Source organism: Ambystoma mexicanum, chromosome 4q, assembly GCF_040938575.1.
Source record: "Ambystoma mexicanum isolate Mex_15411 chromosome 4q, UKY_AmexF1_1, whole genome shotgun sequence".
Taxonomy (NCBI): Eukaryota; Metazoa; Chordata; class Amphibia; order Caudata; family Ambystomatidae; genus Ambystoma; species Ambystoma mexicanum.
In genome coordinates, this window is record NC_090928.1 from 1,320,745,306 (window position 1) to 1,320,766,712 (window position 21,407).

At 47.4% G+C, this 21,407-nt stretch overlaps 1 protein-coding gene across 1 annotated transcript in view; it reads right to left on the bottom strand.

Moving 5' to 3' along the window:
• The window catches only part of LOC138468444 (NXPE family member 1-like), a 515,510-nt gene extending 496,365 nt beyond the window's left edge, over positions 1 to 19,145 (bottom strand). The window contains exon 1 of the mRNA XM_069608996.1: positions 18,596 to 19,145. The gene's annotated coding sequence lies outside the window, so the exon portion shown is untranslated. The remainder of the gene's footprint in view (positions 1 to 18,595) is intronic.
• Between the last annotated feature and the right edge of the window lie 2,262 nt (positions 19,146 to 21,407).

Genomic DNA, 21,407 nt, shown 5'->3' on the forward strand with positions numbered 1-21,407 from the left:
TAATGCCTGAAAGTGCACAGTGCATAACACCTTAAATTGCACAATGCATAAAGCCTCAAACTGCACAGTGCATAAAGCCTCAAACTGCAGTGCATAAAGCCTGAAAGTGCACAGTGCATAAAGCCTTAAACTGCACAGTGCATAAAGCCTGAAAGTGCACAGTGCATGCAGCCTTAAACTTCACAGTGCATAAAGCCTGAAAGTGCACAGTGCATAAAGCCTCAAAGTGGACAGTGCATAAAGCCTCAAAGTGCACAGTGCATAACGCCTTAAACTGCACAGTGCATAAAGCCTGAAAGTGCACAGTGCATAAAGCCTCAAACTGCACAGTGCATAACGCTTTAAACTGCACAGTGCATAAAGCCTGAAAGTGCACAGTGCATAAAGCCTCAAACTGCACAGTGCATAAAGCCTCAAAGTGCACAGTGCATAATGCCTTAAACTGCACAGTGCATAAAGCTGAAACTGCACAGTGCATAAAGCCTCAAAGTGCACAGTGCATAAAGCCTCAAAGTGCACAGTACATAAAGCCTTAAATTGCACAGTGCATAAAGCCTCAAAGTGCACAGTGCATAAAGCCTGAAAGTGGACAATGCATAAAGCCTCAAACTGCACAGTGCATAAAGCCTCAAAGTGCACAGTGCATAAAGCCTGAAAGTGCACAGTGCATGCAGCCTTAAACTGCACAGTGCATAAAGCCTGAAAGTGCACAGTGCATGCAGCCTTAAACTGCACAGTGCATAACGGCTTAAACAGCACAGTGCATCAAGCCTTAAACTGCACAGTGCATAAAGCTTCAAACTGCGCAGTGCATAACGCTTTAAACTGCACAGTGCATCAAGCCTTAAATCGCACAGTAAATAAAGCCTCAAGGTGCACAGTGAATAAAGCCTCAAAGTGCACAGTGCATAATGCCTGAAAGTGCACAGTGCATAACACCTTAAATTGCACAATGCATAAAGCCTCAAACTGCACAGTGCATAAAGCCTCAAACTGCAGTGCATAAAGCCTCAAAGTGCACAGTACATAACGCCTTAAACTGCACAATGCATAAAGTCTTAAACTGTGCCCTGCATAACACTTTAAACTGCACAGTGCATAAAGCCTCAAACTGCACAGTGCATCAAGCCTTAAACTGCACAGTGCATAAAGTCTCAAACTGCACAGTGCATTAAGCCTCAAACTGCACAGTGCATAACGGCTTAAACTGCACAGTGTATCAAGCCTTAAACTGCACAGTGCATAAAGCCTCAAACTGCGCAGTGCATAACGCCTTAAATTGCATGGTGCATTAAACCTGAAAGTGCACAGTGCATGCAGCCTTAAACTGCACAGTGGATAAAGCCTGAAAGTGCACAGTGCATGCAGCCTTAAACTGCACAGTGCATAAAGCCTCAAACTGCACAGTGCATGAAGCTTCAAACTGCGTAGTGCATAACGCTTTAAACTGCACAGTGCGTCAAGCCTTAAATTGCACAGTGCATTAAGCCTCAAGGTGCACAGTGCATAAGGCCTCAAAGTGTACAGTGCATAATGCCTTAAACTGCACAGTGCATAAATCCTGAAAGTGCACAGTGCATAAAGCCTTAAATTGCACAGTGCATAAAGCCTGAAAGTGCACAGTGCATAAAGCCTGAAAGTGGACAGTGCATAAAGCCTCAAACTGCACAGTGCATAAAGCCTCAAACTGCACAGTGCATAACGGCTTAAACTGCACAGTGCATCAAGCCTTACACTGCACAGTGCATAAAGCCTTAAACTGCACAGTTCATAAAGCCTGAAAGTGCACAGTGCATGCAGCCTTAAACTGCACAGTGCACGCAGCCTGAAAGTGCACAGTGCATACAGCCTTAAACTGCACAGTGCATAAAGCCTGAAAGTGCACAGTGCATCAAGCCTTAAACTGTGCAGTGCATAAAGCCTCAAACTGTGCAGTGCATAACGCTTTAAACTGCACAGTGCATAAAGCCTTAAACTGCACAGTGCATCAAGCCTTAAATTGGAAAGTGCATAAACCCTCAAAGTGCACAGTGCATAAAGCCTGAAAGTGCATAGTGCATAAAGCCTGAAAGTGCACAGTGCATAAAGCTTCAAACTGCACAGAGCATAAAACTTTAAACTGCACAGTGCATAAAGCATCAAACTGCACAGTGCATAACGACTTAAACTGCACAGTGCATCAAGCCTTACACTGCACAGTGCATAAAGCCTCAAACTGCACAGTGCATAAAGCCTGAAAGTGCTCAGTGCATAAAGCCTCAAACTGCACAGTGCATAACGCCTTAAACTGCACATTGCATAAAGCCTCAAACTGCACAGTGCATAAAGCCTGAAAGTGCACAGTGCATTAAGCCTCAAACTGCACAGTGCATAAAGCCTCAAAGTGTAGAGTGCATAACGCCTTAAACTGCGCAGTGCATAAATCCTGAAAGTGCACAGTGCATAAAGCCTTAAATTGCACAGTGCATAAAGCCTCAAAGTGCACAGTGCATAAAGCCTGAAAGTGGACAGTGCATAAAGCCTCAAACTGCACAGTGCATAATGCCTCAAAGTGCACAGTGTATAAAGCCTGAAAGTGCACAGTGCATAACGCCTTAAACTGCACAGTGCATCAAGCCTCAAACTGCACAGTGCATAAAGCCTCAAACTGCGCAGTGCATATTGCTTTCAATTGCGCAGTGCATAAAGCCTTAAACGGCACAGTGCATAAAGCCTGAAAGTGCACAGTGCATAAAGCCTTAAACTGCACAGTGCATAAAGCCTGAAAGTGCACAGTGCATGCAGCCTTAAACTGCACAGTGCATAAAGCCTGAAAGTACACAGTGCATAAAGCCTTAAACTGCACAGTGCATAACGGCTTAAACAGCACAGTGCATCAAGCCTTAAACTGCACAGTGCATAAAGCCTCAAACTTCACAGTGCATAAAGCTTCAAACTGTGCAGTGCATAACGCTTTAAACTGCACAGTGCATCAAGCCTTAAATTGCACAGTGCATAAAGCCTCAAGGTGCACAGTGAATAAAGCCTCAAAGTGCACAGTGCATAATACCTGAAAGTGCACAGTGCATAACACCTTAAATTGCACAATGCATAAAGCCTCAAACTGCACAGTGCATAAAGTCTCAAACTGCAGTGCATAAAGCCTCAAAGTGCACAATGCATAACGCCTTAAACTGCACAATGCATAAAGTCTTAAACTGTGCCCTGCATAACGCTTTAAACTGCACAGTGCATAAAGCCTCAAACTGCACAGTGCACAAAGCCTCCAACTGCACAGTGCATAACGGCTTAAACTGCACAGTTTATCAAGCCTTAAATTGCACAGTGCATAAAGCCTCAAACTGCGCAGTGCATAACACTTTAAATTGCACGGTGCATAAAGCCTTAAACCGCACAGTGCATAAAGCCTGAAAGTGCACAGTGCATGCAGCCTTAAACTGCACAGTGCATAAAGCCTGAAAGTGCACAGTGCATGCAGCCTTAAACTGCACAGTGCATAAAGCTTCAAACTGCGCAGTGCATAACGCTTTAAACTGCACAGTGCATAAAGCCTGAAAGTGCACAGTGCATAAAGCCTGAAAGTGCACAGTGCATAACGCGTTAAACCGCACAGTGCATCAAGCCTCAAACTGCACAGTGCATCAAGCCTCAAACTGCACAGTGCATCAAGCCTCAAACTGCGCAGTGCATATTGCTTTAAATTGTGCAGTGCATAAAGCCTTAAACGGCACAGTGCATAAAGCCTGAAAGTGCACAGTGCATAAAGCCTTAAACTGCACAGTGCAAAGAGCCTGAAAGTGCATAGTGCATGCAGCATTAAACTGCACAGTGCACAAAGCCTGAAAGTGCACAGTGCATAAAGCCTTAAACTGCACAGTGAATAAAGCCTGAAAGTGCACAGGGCATCAAGCCTTAAACTGTGCAGTGCAGAAAGCCTCAAACTGCACAGTGCATAAAGCCTCAAACTGCGCAGTGCATAACGCTTTAAACTGCAAAGTGCATAAAGCCTTAAACTGCACAGTGCATCAAGCCCTAAATTCCACAGTGCCTAAACCCTCAAAGTGCACAGTGCATAAAGCCTGAAAGTGCACAGTGCATAAAGCCTGAAATTGCACAGTGCATAACACCTTAAGCTGCACAGTGCATAAAGTCTCAAACTGCACAGTGCATAAAGCCTCAAACTGAAGTGCATAAAGCCTCAAAGTGCACAGTGCATAACGCCTTAAACTGCACAGTGCATAAAGTCTTAAACTGTGCAGTGGATAACGCTTTAAACTGCACAGTGCATAAAGCCTCAAACTGCACAGTGCATAATGGCTTAAACTCCACAGTGCATCAAGCCTTACACTGCACAGTGCGTAAAGCCTCAAACTGCACAGTGCATAAAGCCTCAAAGTGCACAGTGCATAAAGCCTCAAACTGCACAGTGCATAAAGCCTTAAATTGCACAGTGCATAAAGCCTCAAGGTGCACAGCGAATAAAGCCTCAAAGTGCACAGTGCATAATGCCTGAAAGTGCACAGTGCATAACACCTTAAATTGCACAATGCATAAAGCCTCAAACTGCACAGTGCATAAAGCCTCAAACTGCAGTGCATAAAGCCTGAAAGTGCACAGTGCATAAAGCCTTAAACTGCACAGTGCATAAAGCCTGAAAGTGCACAGTGCATGCAGCCTTAAACTTCACAGTGCATAAAGCCTGAAAGTGCACAGTGCATAAAGCCTCAAAGTGGACAGTGCATAAAGCCTCAAAGTGCACAGTGCATAACGCCTTAAACTGCACAGTGCATAAAGCCTGAAAGTGCACAGTGCATAAAGCCTCAAACTGCACAGTGCATAACGCTTTAAACTGCACAGTGCATAAAGCCTGAAAGTGCACAGTGCATAAAGCCTCAAACTGCACAGTGCATAAAGCCTCAAAGTGCACAGTGCATAATGCCTTAAACTGCACAGTGCATAAAGCTGAAACTGCACAGTGCATAAAGCCTCAAAGTGCACAGTGCATAAAGCCTCAAAGTGCACAGTACATAAAGCCTTAAATTGCACAGTGCATAAAGCCTCAAAGTGCACAGTGCATAAAGCCTGAAAGTGGACAATGCATAAAGCCTCAAACTGCACAGTGCATAAAGCCTCAAAGTGCACAGTGCATAAAGCCTGAAAGTGCACAGTGCATGCAGCCTTAAACTGCACAGTGCATAAAGCCTGAAAGTGCACAGTGCATGCAGCCTTAAACTGCACAGTGCATAACGGCTTAAACAGCACAGTGCATCAAGCCTTAAACTGCACAGTGCATAAAGCTTCAAACTGCGCAGTGCATAACGCTTTAAACTGCACAGTGCATCAAGCCTTAAATCGCACAGTAAATAAAGCCTCAAGGTGCACAGTGAATAAAGCCTCAAAGTGCACAGTGCATAATGCCTGAAAGTGCACAGTGCATAACACCTTAAATTGCACAATGCATAAAGCCTCAAACTGCACAGTGCATAAAGCCTCAAACTGCAGTGCATAAAGCCTCAAAGTGCACAGTACATAACGCCTTAAACTGCACAATGCATAAAGTCTTAAACTGTGCCCTGCATAACACTTTAAACTGCACAGTGCATAAAGCCTCAAACTGCACAGTGCATCAAGCCTTAAACTGCACAGTGCATAAAGTCTCAAACTGCACAGTGCATTAAGCCTCAAACTGCACAGTGCATAACGGCTTAAACTGCACAGTGTATCAAGCCTTAAACTGCACAGTGCATAAAGCCTCAAACTGCGCAGTGCATAACGCCTTAAATTGCATGGTGCATTAAACCTGAAAGTGCACAGTGCATGCAGCCTTAAACTGCACAGTGGATAAAGCCTGAAAGTGCACAGTGCATGCAGCCTTAAACTGCACAGTGCATAAAGCCTCAAACTGCACAGTGCATGAAGCTTCAAACTGCGTAGTGCATAACGCTTTAAACTGCACAGTGCGTCAAGCCTTAAATTGCACAGTGCATTAAGCCTCAAGGTGCACAGTGCATAAGGCCTCAAAGTGTACAGTGCATAATGCCTTAAACTGCACAGTGCATAAATCCTGAAAGTGCACAGTGCATAAAGCCTTAAATTGCACAGTGCATAAAGCCTGAAAGTGCACAGTGCATAAAGCCTGAAAGTGGACAGTGCATAAAGCCTCAAACTGCACAGTGCATAATGCCTCAAAGTGCACAGTGTATAAAGCCTGAAAGTGCACAGTGCATAACGCCTTAAACTGCACAGTGCATCAAGCCTCAAACTGCACAGTGCATAAAGCCTCAAACTGCGCAGTGCATATCGCTTTAAATTGCGCAGTGCATAAAGCCTTAAACGGCACAGTGCATAAAGCCTGAAAGTGCACAGTGCATAAAGCCTTAAACTGCACAGTGCATAAAGCCTGAAAGTGCACAGTGCATGCAGCCTTAAACTGCACAGTGCATAAAGCCTGAAAGTGCACAGTGCATAAAGCCTTAAACTGCACAGTGCATAACGGCTTAAACAGCACAGTGCATCAAGCCTTAAACTGCACAGTGCATAAAGCCTCAAACTGCACAGTGCATAAAGCTTCAAACTGCGCAGTGCATAACGCTTTAAACTGCACAGTGCATCAAGCCTTAAATTGCACAGTGCATAAAGCCTCAAGGTGCACAGTGAATAAAGCCTCAAAGTGCACAGTGCATAATGCCTGAAAGTGCACAGTGCATAACACCTTAAATTGCACAATGCATAAAGCCTCACACTGCACAGTGCATAAAGCCTCAAACTGCAGTGCATAAAGCCTCAAAGTGGACAGTGCATAAAGCCTCAAACTTCACAGTGCATAATGCCTCAAAGTGCACAGTGCATAAAGCCTGAAAGTGCACAGTGCATAACGCCTTAAACTGCACAGTGCATCAAGCCTCAAACTGCACAGTGCATAAAGCCTCAAACTGCGCAGTGCATATCGCTTTAAATTGCGCAGTGCATAAAGCCTTAAAAGGCACAGTGCATAAAGCCTGAAAGTGCACAGTGCATAAAGCCTTAAACTGCACAGTGCATAAAGCCTGAAAGTGCACAGTGCATGCAGCCTTAAACTGCACAGTGCATAAAGCCTGAAAGTGCACAGTGCATGCAGCCTTAAACTGCACAGTGCATAAAGCCTCAAAGTGCACAGTGCATAAAGCCTCAAAGTGCACAGTACATAAAGCCTTAAATTGCACAGTGCATAAAGCCTCAAAGTGCACAGTGCATAAAGCCTGAAAGTGGACAATGCATAAAGCCTCAAACTGCACAGTGCATAAAGCCTCAAAGTGCACAGTGCATAAAGCCTGAAAGTGCACAGTGCATGCAGCCTTAAACTGCACAGTGCATAAAGCCTGAAAGTGCACAGTGCATGCAGCCTTAAACTGCACAGTGCATAACGGCTTAAACAGCACAGTGCATCAAGCCTTAAACTGCACAGTGCATAAAGCTTCAAACTGCGCAGTGCATAACGCTTTAAACTGCACAGTGCATCAAGCCTTAAATCGCACAGTAAATAAAGCCTCAAGGTGCACAGTGAATAAAGCCTCAAAGTGCACAGTGCATAATGCCTGAAAGTGCACAGTGCATAACACCTTAAATTGCACAATGCATAAAGCCTCAAACTGCACAGTGCATAAAGCCTCAAACTGCAGTGCATAAAGCCTCAAAGTGCACAGTACATAACGCCTTAAACTGCACAATGCATAAAGTCTTAAACTGTGCCCTGCATAACACTTTAAACTGCACAGTGCATAAAGCCTCAAACTGCACAGTGCATCAAGCCTTAAACTGCACAGTGCATAAAGTCTCAAACTGCACAGTGCATTAAGCCTCAAACTGCACAGTGCATAACGGCTTAAACTGCACAGTGTATCAAGCCTTAAACTGCACAGTGCATAAAGCCTCAAACTGCGCAGTGCATAACGCCTTAAATTGCATGGTGCATTAAACCTGAAAGTGCACAGTGCATGCAGCCTTAAACTGCACAGTGGATAAAGCCTGAAAGTGCACAGTGCATGCAGCCTTAAACTGCACAGTGCATAAAGCCTCAAACTGCACAGTGCATGAAGCTTCAAACTGCGTAGTGCATAACGCTTTAAACTGCACAGTGCGTCAAGCCTTAAATTGCACAGTGCATTAAGCCTCAAGGTGCACAGTGCATAAGGCCTCAAAGTGTACAGTGCATAATGCCTTAAACTGCACAGTGCATAAATCCTGAAAGTGCACAGTGCATAAAGCCTTAAATTGCACAGTGCATAAAGCCTGAAGGTGCACAGTGCATAAAGCCTGAAAGTGGACAGTGCATAAAGCCTCAAACTGCACAGTGCATAATGCCTCAAAGTGCACAGTGTATAAAGCCTGAAAGTGCACAGTGCATAATGCCTTAAACTGCACAGTGCATCAAGCCTCAAACTGCACAGTGCATAAAGCCTCAAACTGCACAGTGCATATCGCTTTAAATTGCGCAGTGCATAAAGCCTTAAACGGCACAGTGCATAAAGCCTGAAAGTGCACAGTGCATAAAGCCTTAAACTGCACAGTGCATAAAGCCTGAAAGTGCACAGTGCATGCAGCCTTAAACTGCACAGTGCATAAAGCCTCAAACTGCACAGTGCATAAAGCTTCAAACTGCGCAGTGCATAACGCTTTAAACTGCACAGTGCATCAAGCCTTAAATTGCACAGTGCATAAAGCCTCAAGGTGCACAGTGAATAAAGCCTCAAAGTGCACAGTGCATAATGCCTGAAAGTGCACAGTGCATAACACCTTAAATTGCACAATGCATAAAGCCTCACACTGCACAGTGCATAAAGCCTCAAACTGCAGTGCATAAAGCCTCAAAGTGGACAGTGCATAAAGCCTCAAACTTCACAGTGCATAATGCCTCAAAGTGCACAGTGTATAAAGCCTGAAAGTGCACAGTGCATAACGCCTTAAACTGCACAGTGCATCAAGCCTCAAACTGCACAGTGCATAAAGCCTCAAACTGCGCAGTGCATATCGCTTTAAATTGCGCAGTGCATAAAGCCTTAAAAGGCACAGTGCATAAAGCCTGAAAGTGCACAGTGCATAAAGCCTTAAACTGCACAGTGCATAAAGCCTGAAAGTGCACAGTGCATGCAGCCTTAAACTGCACAGTGCATAAAGCCTGAAAGTGCACAGTGCATGCAGCCTTAAACTGCACAGTGCATAAAGCCTGAAAGTGCACAGTGCATAAAGCCTTAAACTGCACAGTGCATAACGGCTTAAACAGCACAGTGCATCAAGCCTCAAACTGCACAGTGCATAAAGCTTCAAACTGCGCAGTGCATAACGTTTTAAACTGCACAGTGCATCAAGCCTTAAATTGCACAGTGCATAAAGCCTCAAGGTGCACAGTGAATAAAGCCTCAAAGTGCACAGTGCATAATGCCTGAAAGTGCACAGTGCATAACACCTTAAATTGCACAATGCATAAAGCCTCAAACTGCACAGTGCATAAAGCCTCAAACTGCAGTGCATAAAGCCTCAAAGTGCACAATGCATAACGCCTTAAACTGCACAATGCATAACGGCTTAAATAGCACAGTGCATCAAGCCTTAAACTGCACAGTGCATAAAGCCTCAAACTGCACAGTGCATAAAGCTTCAAACTGCGCAGTGCATAACGTTTTAAACTGCACAGTGCATCAAGCCTTAAATTGCACAGTGCATAAAGCCTCAAGGTGCACAGTGAATAAAGCCTCAAAGTGCACAGTGCATAATGCCTGAAAGTGCACAGTGCATAACACCTTAAATTGCACAATGCATAAAGCCTCAAACTGCACAGTGCATAAAGCCTCAAACTGCAGTGCATAAAGCCTCAAAGTGCACAATGCATAACGCCTTAAACTGCACAATGCATAAAGTCTTAAACTGTGCCCTGCATAACGCTTTAAACTGCACAGTGCATAAAGCCTCAAACTGCACAGTGCACAAAGCCTCAAACTGCACAGTGCATAAAGCCTTAAACTGCACAGTTCATAAAGCCTGAAAGTGCACAGTGCATGCAGCCTTAAACTGCACAGTGCATAACGGCTTAAACTGCACAGTTTATCAAGCCTTAAATTGCACAGTGCATAAAGCCTCAAACTGCGCAGTGCATAACACTTTAAATTGCACGGTGCATAAAGCCTTAAACCGCACAGTGCATAAAGCCTGAAAGTGCACAGTGCATGCAGCCTTAAACTGCACAGTGCATAAAGCCTGAAAGTGCACAGTGCATGCAGCCTTAAACTGCACAGTGCATAAAGCTTCAAACTGCGCAGTGCATAACGCTTTAACCTGCACAGTGCATAAAGCCTGAAAGTGCACAGTGCATAACGCATTAAACTGCACAGTGCATCAAGCCTCAAACTGCACAGTGCATCAAGCCTCAAACTGCGCAGTGCATATTGCTTTAAATTGCGCAGTGCATAAAGCCTTAAACGGCACAGTGCATAAAGCCTGAAAGTGCACCGTGCATAAAGCCTTAAACTGCACAGTGCAAAGAGCCTGAAAGTGCATAGTGCATGCAGCCTTAAACTGCACAGTGCACAAAGCCTGAAAGTGCACAGTGCATAAAGCCTTAAACTGCACAGTGCATAAAGCCTGAAAGTGCACAGGGCATCAAGCCTTAAACTGTGCAGTGCAGAAAGCCTCAAACTGCACAGTGCATAAAGCCTCAAACTGCGCAGTGCATCAAGCCTTAAATTGCACAGTGCCTAAACCCTCAAAGTGCACAGTGCATAAAGCCTGAAAGTGCACAGTGCATAAAGCCTGAAAGTGCACAGTGCATAACGCCTTAAGCTGCACAGTGCATAAAGTCTCAAACTGCACAGTGCATAAAGCCTCAAACTGAAGTGCATAAAGCCTCAAAGTGCACAGTGCATAGCGCCTTAAACTGCACAGTGCATAACGGCTTAAACTGCACAGTGCATCAAGCCTTACACTGCACAGTGCATCAAGCCTTACACTGCACAGTGCATAAAGCCTCAAACTGCACAGTGCATAAAGCCTCAAAGTGCACAGTGCATAAAGCCTCAAACTGCACAGTGCATAAAGCCTTAAATTGCACAGTGCATAAAGCCTCAAGGTGCACAGTGAATAAAGCCTCAAAGTGCACAGTGCATAATGCCTGAAAGTGCACAGTGCATAACACCTTAAATTGCACAATGCATAAAGCCTCAAACTGCACAGTGCATAAAGCCTCAAACTGCAGTGCATAAAGCCTCTAAGTGCACAGTGCATAACGGCTTAAACTGCACAGTGCATCAAGCCTTACACTGCACAATGCATAAAGCCTCAAACTGCACAGTGCATAAAGCCTCAAACTGCAGTGCATAAAGCCTCAAAGTGTACAGTGCATAATGCCTTAAACTGCACAATGCATAAAGTCTTAAACATTGCCCTGCATAACGCTTTAAACTGCACAGTGCATAAAGCCTCAAATTGCACAGTGCATAACGGCTTAAACTGCACAGTGCATCAAGCCTTACACTGCACAGTGCATAAAGCCTCAAACTGCACAGTGCATAAAGCCTTAAACTGCACAATGCATAAAGTCTTAAACTGTGACCTGCATAACGCTTTAAACTGCACAGTGCATAAAGCCTCAAACTGCACAGTGCATAACGGCTTAAACTGCACAGTTCATCAAGCCTTACAGTGCACATTTCATAAAGCCTCCTGCAAAGTGCATAAAGCTTGAAAGGGGACAGTGCATAAAGCCTCAAGCTGCAAAGTGCATAAAGCCTCAAAGTGCACAGTGCATAACACCTTAAACTGCACAGTGCATAAAGCCTGAAAGTGCACAGTGCATAAAGCCTCAAACTGCACAGTGCATAACGCTTTAAACTGCACAGTGCATAAAGCCTCAAACTGCACAGTGCATAACGGCTTAAACTGCATAGTGCATCAAGCCTTACACTGCACAGTGCATAAAGCCTGAAAGTGCACAGTGCATAAAGTCTCAAACTACACAGTGCATAAAGCCTCAAAGTGCACAGTGCATAACGCCTTAAACTGCACAGTGCATAAAGCCTGAAAGTGCACAGTGCATAAAGCTTCAAAGTGCACAGTGCATAACGCCTTAAACTGCACAGTGCATAAAGCCTGAAAGTGCACAGTGCATAAAGCCTTAAATTGCACAGTGCATAAAGCCTCAAAGTGCACAGTGCATAAAGCCTGAAAGTGGACAGTGCATAAAGCCTCAAACTGCACATTGCATAAAGCCTCAAAGTGCACAGTGCATAAAGCCTGAAAGTGCACAGTGCATAACGCCTTAAACTGCACAGTGCATCAAGCCTCAAACTGCACAGTGCATAAAGCCTCAAACTGCGCAGTGCATATTGCTTTAAATTGCGCAGTGCATAAAGCCTTAAACGGCACAGTGCATAAAGCCTGAAAGTGCACAGTGCATAAATCCTTAAACTGCACAGTGCATAAAGCCTGAAAGTGCACAGTGCATAAAGCCACAAACTGCACAGTGCATAACGCCTGAAAGTGCACAGTGCATAAAGCCTGAAAGTGCACAGTGCATAAAGCCTCAAACTGCACAGTGCTTACAGCCTCAAAGTGCATAGTACATAACGCCTTAAACCGCACAGTGCATAAAGCCTCAAACTGCACAGTGTATAACGGCTTAAATTGCACAGTGCATCAAGCCTTACAATGCACAGTGCATAAAGCCTCAAACTGCACAGTGCATAAAGCCTCAAAGTGCACAGTGCATAACGCCTTAAACTGCACAGTGCATGAAGCCTGAAAGTGCACAGTGCATAAAGCCTCAAACTGCACCGTGCGTAAAGCCTCAAGGTGCACAGTGAATGAAGCCTGGAAGTGCACAGTGCATAAAGCCTGAAAGTGCACAGTGCATAAAGCCTGAAAGTGCACAGTACAATCAGCCTTAAACTGCACAGTGCAAAAAGCCTGAAAGTGCACAGTGCATACAGCCTTAAACTGCACAGTGCATAAAGCCTGAAAGTGCACAGTGCATCAAGCCTTAAACTGTGCAGTGCAGAAGGCCTCAAACTGCGCAGTGCATAACGCTTTAAACTGCACAGTGAATAAAGCCTTAAACTGCACAGTGCATCAAGCCTTAAATTGCACAGCGCATAAAACCTCAAAGTGCACAGTGCATAAAGCCTTAAAGTGCACAGTGCATAAAGCCTGAAAGTGCACAGTGCATAACGCCTTAAGCTGCACAGTGCATAAAGCCTCAAACTTCACAGTGCATAAAGCCTCAAACTGAAGTGCATAAAGCCTCAAAGTGCATAGTGCATAACGCCTTAAACTGCACAGTGCATAAAGTTTTAAACTGTGCAGTGCATAACGCTTTAAACTGCACAGTGCATCAAGCCTTACACTGCACAGTGCATAAAGCCTCAAACTGCACAGTGCATAAAGCCTGAAAGTGCACAGTGCATACAGCCTCAAACTGCACAGTGCATAAAGCCTCAAAGTGCACAGTGCATAACCCCTTAAACTGCACAGTGCATAAAGCCTGAAAGTGGACAGTGCATAAAGCCTTAAACTGCACAGTGCATAAAGCCTTAAATTGCACAGTGCATACAGCCTCAAAGTGCACAGTGCATCAAGCCTTACATTGCACAGTGCATAAACCCTCAAAGTGCACAGTGCATAAAGCCTGAAAGTGCACAGTGCATAACGCCTTAATCTGCACAGTGCATAAAGCCTCGAACTGCACAATGCATAAAGCCTCGAACTGAAGTGCATAAAGCCTCAAAGTGCGCAGTGCATAACGCCTTAAACTGCACAGTGCATAAAGTCTTGAACTGTGCAGTGCATAAAGCTTGAAACTGCACAGTGCATAAAGCCTCAAACTGGACAGTGCATAACGGCTTAAACTGCATAGTGCATCAAGCCTTACACTGCACAGTGTACAAAGCCTCAAACTGCACAGTGCATAAAGCCTGAAAGTGCACAGTGCATACAGCCTGAAAGTGCACAGTGCATAAAGCCTGAAAGTACACAGTGCATAAAGACTAAAACTGCACAGTGCATAAAGCCTCAAAGTGCACAGTGCATAACGACTTAAACGGCACAGTGCATAAAGCCTCAAAGTGCACAGTGCATAAAGCCTCAAACTGCACAGTGCATAAAGCCTCAAACTACACAGTGCATCAAGCCTTAAACTGCACAGTGCATAAAGTCTCAAACTGCACAGTGCATATAGCCTTAAACTGCACAGTTCATAAAGCCTGAAAGTGCACAGTGCATGCAGCCTTAAACTGCACAGTGCATAACGCCTTAAACAGCACAGTGCATCAAGCCTTAAACTGCACAGTGCATAAAGCCTCAAACTGCACAGTGCATAAAGCTTCAAACTGCGCAGTGCATAACGCTTTAAACTGCACAGTGCATCAAGCCTTAAATTGCACAGTGCATAAAGCCTCAAGGTGCACAGTGAATAAAGCCTCAAACTGCACAGTGCATAAAGCCTCAAACTGCAGTGCATAAAGCCTCAAAGTGCACAGTGCATAACGCCTTAAACTGCACAATGCATAAAGTCTTAAACTGTGCCCTGCATAATGCTTTAAACTGCACAGTGCATAAAGCCTTAAACTGCACAGTGCATAACGGCTTAAGCTGCACAGTGCATCAAGCCTTACACTGCACAGTGCATAAAGCCTGAAAGTGCACAGTGCATAAAGCCTGGAAGTGCAAAGTGCATAAAGCCTCAAAATGCACAGTACATAAAGCCTCAAAGTGCACAGTGCATAACGCCTTAAACTGCACAGTGCATAAAGCTTGAAAGTGCACAGTGCATAAAGCCTCAAACTGCACAGTGCATAAAGCCTCAAACTGCACAGTGCATCAAGCCTTACACTGCACAGTGCATAAAGCCTCAAACTGCACAGTGCATAAAGCCTGAAAGTGCACAGTGCATAAAGCCTCAAACTGCACAGTGCATAACGCCTTAAACTGCACAGTGCATAAAGCCTCAAAGTGCACAGTGCATAAAGCCTGAAAGTGCACAGTGCATAAAGCCTGAAAGTGCACAGTGCATAAAGCCTTAAATTGCACAGTGCATAAAGCCTCAAACTGCATAGTGCATAAAGCCTGAAAGTGGAAAGTGCATAAAGCCTCGAACTGCACAGTGCATAAAGCCTCAAAGTGCACATTGCATAAAGCCTGAAAGTGCACAGTGCATAACGCCTTAAACTGCACAGTGCATCAAGCCTCAAACTGCACAGTGCATAAAGCCTCAAACTGCACAGTGCATATTGCTTTGAATTGCGCAGTGCATAAAGCCTTAAACGGCACAGTGCATAAAGCCTGAAAGTGCACAGTTTATAAAGCCTTAAACTGCACAGTGCATAAAGCCTGAAAGTGCACAGTGCATGCAGCCTTAAACTGCACAGTGCACAAAGCCTGAAAGTGCACAGTGCATAAAGCCTGAAAGTGCACAGTGCATCAAGCCTTAAACTGTACAGTGCAGAAAGCCTCAAACTACACAGTGCATAAAGCCTCAAACTGTGCAGTGCATAACGCTTTAAACTGCACAGTGCATAAAGCCTTAAACTGCACAGTGCATCAAGCCTTAAATTGCACAGTGCATAAACCCTCAAATTGCACAGTGCATAAAGCCTGAAAGTGCACAGTGCATAATGCCTTAAGCTGCACAGTGCATAAAGCCTCAAACTTCACAATGCATAAAGCCTCAAACTGAAGTGCATAAAGCCTCAAAATGCACAGTGCATAACGCCTTAAACTGCACAGTGCATACAGTCTTAAACTGTGCAGTGCATAACGCTTTAAACTGCACAGTGCATAAAGCCTCAAACTGCACAGTGCATAACGGCTTAAACTGCACAGTGCATCAAGCCTTACACTGCACAGTGCATAAAGCCTCAAACTGCACAGTGCATAAAGCCTGAAAGTGCACAGTGCATAAAGCCTCAAACTGCACATTGCATAAAGCCTCAAACTGCACAGTGCATAACCCCTTAAACTGCACAGTGCATACAGCCTGAAAGTGGACAGTGCATAAAGCCTCAAAGTGCACAGTGCATAAAGCCTCAAAGTGCACAGTGCATAATGCCTTAAACTGCTCAGTGCATCAAGCCTGAAAGTGCACAGTGCATAACCCCTTAAACTGCACAGTGCATAAAGCCTGAAAGTGGACAGTGCATAAAGCCTCAAAGTGCACAGTGCATAAAGCCTCAAAGTGCACAGTGCCTAATGCCTTAAACTGCTCAGTGCATCAAGCCTGAAAGTGCACAGTGCATAAAGCCTTAAAGTTCACAGTGCATAAAGCCTCAAAGTGCACAGTGCATAAAGCCTGAAAGTGCACAGTGCATAAAGTCTCTAACTGCACAGTACATAAAGCCTCAAAGTGCACAGTGCATAAAGCCTCAAAGTGCACAGTGCATAAAGCCTTAAACTGCACAGTGCATAAAGCCTCAAACTGCTCAGTGCATCAAGCCTGAAAGTGCACAGTGCATAAAGCCTTAAGGTTCACAGTGCATAAAGCCTCAAAGTGCACAGTGCATAAAGCCTGAAAGTGCACAGTGCATAAAGCCTCTAACTGCACAGTACATAAAGCCTCAAAGTGCACAGTGCATAAAGCCTCAAAGTGCACAGTGCATAAAGCCTTAAACTGCACAGTGCATAAAGCCTCAAACTGCACAGTGCATCAAGCCTTAAACTGCAGTGCATAAAGCCTCAAACTGCACAGTGCATAACGGCTTAAACTGCACAGTGCATCAAGCCTTAAACTGCAAAGTGCATAAAGCCTCAAACTGCACAGTGCATAAAGCCTCAAACTGCGCAGTGCATAATGCTTTAAATTGCACAGTGCAGAAAGCCTTAAACTGCACAGTGCATAAAGCCTGAAAGTGCACAGTGCATGCAACCTTAAACTGCACAGTGCATAAAGCCTGAAACTGCACATTGCATGCAGCCTTAAACTGCACAGTGCATAAAGCCTGAAAGTGCTCAGTGCATACATCCTTAAACTCTACAGTGCACAAAGCCTGAAAGTGCACAGTGCATAAAGCCTTAAACTGCACAGTGCATAAAGCCTTAACGTGCACAGTGCATGCAGCCTTAAACTGCACAGTGCATAAAGCCTGAAAGTGCTCAGTGCATACATCCTTAAACTCTACAGTGCACAAAGCCTGAAAGTGCACAGTGCATAAAGCCTTAAACTGCACAGTGCATAAAGCCTTAACGTGCACAGTGCATGCAGCCTTAAACTGCACAGTGCATAAAGCCTGAAAGTGCACATTGCATGCAGCATTAAACTGCACAGTGCATAAAGCCTGAAAGTGCACAGTCCATACATCCTTTAACTGCACAGTGCATAAAGCCTGAAAGTGCACAGTGCATCAAGCCTTAAACTGCACAGTGCATAAAGCCTCAAACTGCACAGTGCATAAAGCCTCAAACTGCGCAGTGCAAAACGCTTTAAACTGCACAGTGCATAACGCCTTAACCTGCACAGTGCATAAAGCCTGAAAGTGCACAGTACATGTAGCCTTAAACTGCACAGTGCATAAAGCCTGAAAATGCACAGTGCATACAGCCTTAAACTGCGCAGTGCATAAAGCCTGAAAGTGCACAGTGCATACAGCCTTAAACTGCACAGTGCATAAAGCCTGAAAATGCAGAGTGCATACAGCCTTAAACTGCGCGGTGCATAAAGCCTCAAACTGCACAGTGCATAAAGCCTGAAAGTGCACACTGCATGCAGCATTAAACTGCACAGTGCATAAAGTCTGAAAGTGCACAGTGTATCAAGCCTTAAACTGCACAGTGCATAAAGCCTCAAACTGCACAGTGCATAAAGCCTCAAACTGCGCAGTGCAAAACGCTTTAAACTGCACAGTGCATAAAGCCTTAACCTGCACAGTGCACAAAGCCTGAAAGTGCACAGTGCATGTAGCCTTAAACTGCACAGTGCATAAAGCCTGAAAATGCACAGTGCATACAGCCTTAAACTGCGCAGTGCATAAAGCCTGAAAGTGCACAGTGCATACAGCCTTAAACTGCACAGTGCATAAAGCCTGAAAGTGCAGAGTGCATACAGCCTTAAACTGCGCCGTGCATAAAGCCTCAAACTGCACAGTGCATAAAGCCTGAAAGTGCACAATGCATAAACCCTTAAACGTGATCGGGCTACCACAGGGACAAGCAAGAGTTTGAAGAATACCTGAGGCGAGGTGTAGTGAGAGGCACCGAGGCACAGAGGAGCGGCAGACACGGGTGCAGGTTCATGGCGCCACGCGAGGGAGGCGGAACCAGGATTGTCTTACAGGTGGGGCCTGAAGCCAATTTAGTTAACCCCCTCCCCGCTCCCCAGTGACATGGGCATCTGTACAGCGCAGCCGGGTGGGCATTTGCAGGTGGTGGGTGGGCATCGCCCTGTCTACGGCTTCGCAGCGCTAATTCACCCCGTGGAAGGTCCTACTGTTGTGTTTTCTTTCTATTTTGACAGCGATTAACCCCCCGAATTCCATTTCGTGCACAATTCATAAATATATCACACATGACATGTCTATAGACAATATGTAACATTAAATGTCATTATTCATGAGTTGTGTTAATAGAAGCAGGGTTCGGTTACCTGGTCTGTCAAACGACTCCTCCGGACAGTCGGGTCTCCGGACCCTCTCCGGACCCTCTCCAGACCGTCCGCCTGCGGATCCCTTTCCGCTCTCAGGCCAGTCTATGCGGGGTCCGAGCTCGGGGTCCCTTCTCTGGACAGTGCGCTCTAGGGCCCACCTCCGTGTGCGTTCCAGGGCCCCTGTGCGTGTGCGCTCTAGCCCCCCTATGCGTGTGCGCTCTAGGGCCCCTGTGCGTGCAGTCTGTGCGGGGTCCGTGCTCGGGGTCCCTTCTCTGGGCAGTCTGTCCCCAGCAGCGTCACCCCAGATGGTGTTGCGCCTTCCCGTGGCGGCCACTCCCTGATCGACGGGGCGTGACGGGCCTGCACCTGCCTGCAGGCCCACACCAAGGGTGCCCCACCCAGGAATGGGGGGCGGGGAGACCCGGGGAGGGGCGCAGGGAGACAGACCCCAAGGAGAGTGGCGCAGGTAGACCCCCAGGAGAGTGGCGCAGGATGCAGCCCTAGGAGAGGGGCGCGGGGAGACCCCCAGGAGGGGGGCACGGGAGACCCCCAGGAGAGGGGCGCAGGATGCAGCCCTAGGAGAGGGGCGCGGGGAGACCCCCTAGGAGCGGGGCGCAGGATGCAGCCCTAGGAGAGGGGCGCGGGGAGACCCCCAGGAGAGGGGCGCAGGATGCAGCCCTAGGAGAGGGGCGCGGGGAGACCCCCAGGAGGGGGGCTCGGGGAGACCCCCAGGAGAGGGGCGCAGGATGCAGCCCTAGGAGAGGGGCGCGGGGAGACCCCCAGCAGAGGGGCGCGGGGAAACCCCCAGGAGATGGATGCGGGGAGACCCCCAGGAGAGGGGCACAGGTTGACCCCCAGGAGAGGGGCGCAGGGTGACCCCCAGGAGAGGGGCGCAGGATGCAGCCCTAGGAGAGGGGCGCGGGGAGACCCCCTAGGAGCGGGGCGCAGGATGCAGCCCTAGGAGAGGGGCGCGGGGAGACCCCCAGGAGGGGGGCACGGGGAGACCCCCAGGAGAGGGGCGCAGGATGCAGCCCTAGGAGAGGGGCGCGAGGAGACCCCCAGGAGGGGGGCACGGGAGACCCCCAGGAGAGGGGCGCAGGATGCAGCCCTAGGAGAGGGGCGCGGGGAGACCCCCAGGAGAGGGGCGCGGGGAGACCCCCAGGAGAGGGGCACAGGTTGACCCCCAGGAGAGGGGCGCAGGGTGACCCCCAGGAGAGGGGCGCAGGATGCAGCCCTAGGAGAGGGGCGCGGGGAGACCCCCTAGGAGCGGGGCGCAGGATGCAGCCCTAGGAGAGGGGCGCGGGGAGACCCCCAGGAGGGGGGCACGGGGAGACCCCCAGGAGAGGGGCGCAGGATGCAGCCCTAGGAGAGGGGCGCGAGGAGACCCCCAGGAGGGGGGCACGGGAGACCCCCAGGAGAGGGGCGCAGGATGCAGCCCTAGGAGAGGGGCGCGGGGAGACCCCCAGGAGAGGGGCGCGGGGAGACCCCCAGGAGAGGGATGCGGGGAGACCCCCAGGAGAGGGGCACAGGTTGACCCCCAGGAGAGGGGCGCAGGGTGACCCCCAGGAGAGGGGCGCAGGATGCAGCCCTAGGAGAGGGGCGCGGGGAGACCCCCTAGGAGCGGGGCGCAGGATGCAGCCCTAGGAGAGGGGCGCGGGGAGACCCCTAGGAGAGGGGCACAGGTTGACCCCCAGGAGAGGGGCGCAGGGTGACCCCCAGGAGAGGGGCGTAGGATGCAGCCCTAGGACAGGGGCGCAGGGAGACCCCCAGGTGAGGGGCGCGGGAGACCCCCAGGAGAGGGGCGCGGGAAGACCCCCAGGAGAGGGGCACAGTGTTCTTTCTCTCTCTCTCTCTCTCTTTCTCTCTCTCTCTCTCTCTCTCTCCCTCCCCCCCCTCTCTGTATATTTCTCCGTTTCTCTCTCCCTCTCCTTCTCTCTGTCTCTCTGTTGGTCTCTACCTCTCTCTCCGCCCCTCCCCCTCTCTCTCAGCAGAAAGTAGCACACACACAATGTCCTTCCCGACCTGCCACTCAAGTTGTGTGACGTTTAACCACACAGACAGAGGAAACAACACTCTAGCAGGTGCACGCTCTCACAGTAATCATAGTGGGTGTGTACGCGAGGCGCCGGTGCATGAGTGGGTGCAGGCAGGTTCCAGCGACCTGTCGCTCTGCCCATTCTTAGGAAAGATTCTCTTTACTGCACCTTTCCTTCCCTCTTTATGGAACCCGGTAAGATAGCTCAGCTGGTTGAGCGCTCGCTGCCAAGGCCAATTCAGCCTTTCATCCTTCCGAGGTCTATAAATTAGTCCCAATGTCGGTTGGGTGATATTGTATGTAAGCACGTTCTCTGTAAAGCACTTTGGATAGAGGCGCTATATAAATAACATATCATTAACCCCCAATCTTTTTGCTTTCATTTTTGAATCTGACCTGTACTTTTTGCAGTGCAGTGAAGCCTTAAGCTTCACTGTACTGACCTTTGCTCACATGTTCTGGGGAAGCTGATATGTCCTTAAGGCTGTCAGTGCTGGGAAACAGTGCTTCCCTTAGTCGTGTGACTGTGTTGCTACTTGTGGTAACTTTTTATCATTGCACACAGCAGCTTACACTGCAGTGCAATGGGGTGCATTTTTGTTTTGCCCTAGACTAACACTCAAAGGATTTTTTGGGGACTCTAGAGGTGCTTAAAAGATGGGTGAAGTATACACGTTAGGCGGAGGGAGTTTATTTCATTACGTTATTACGTTACCTGAATATTGGGGATATGAATGAAGCGGCTGCCTCCTTCACCACCAACCGCCGCTCTCCGCG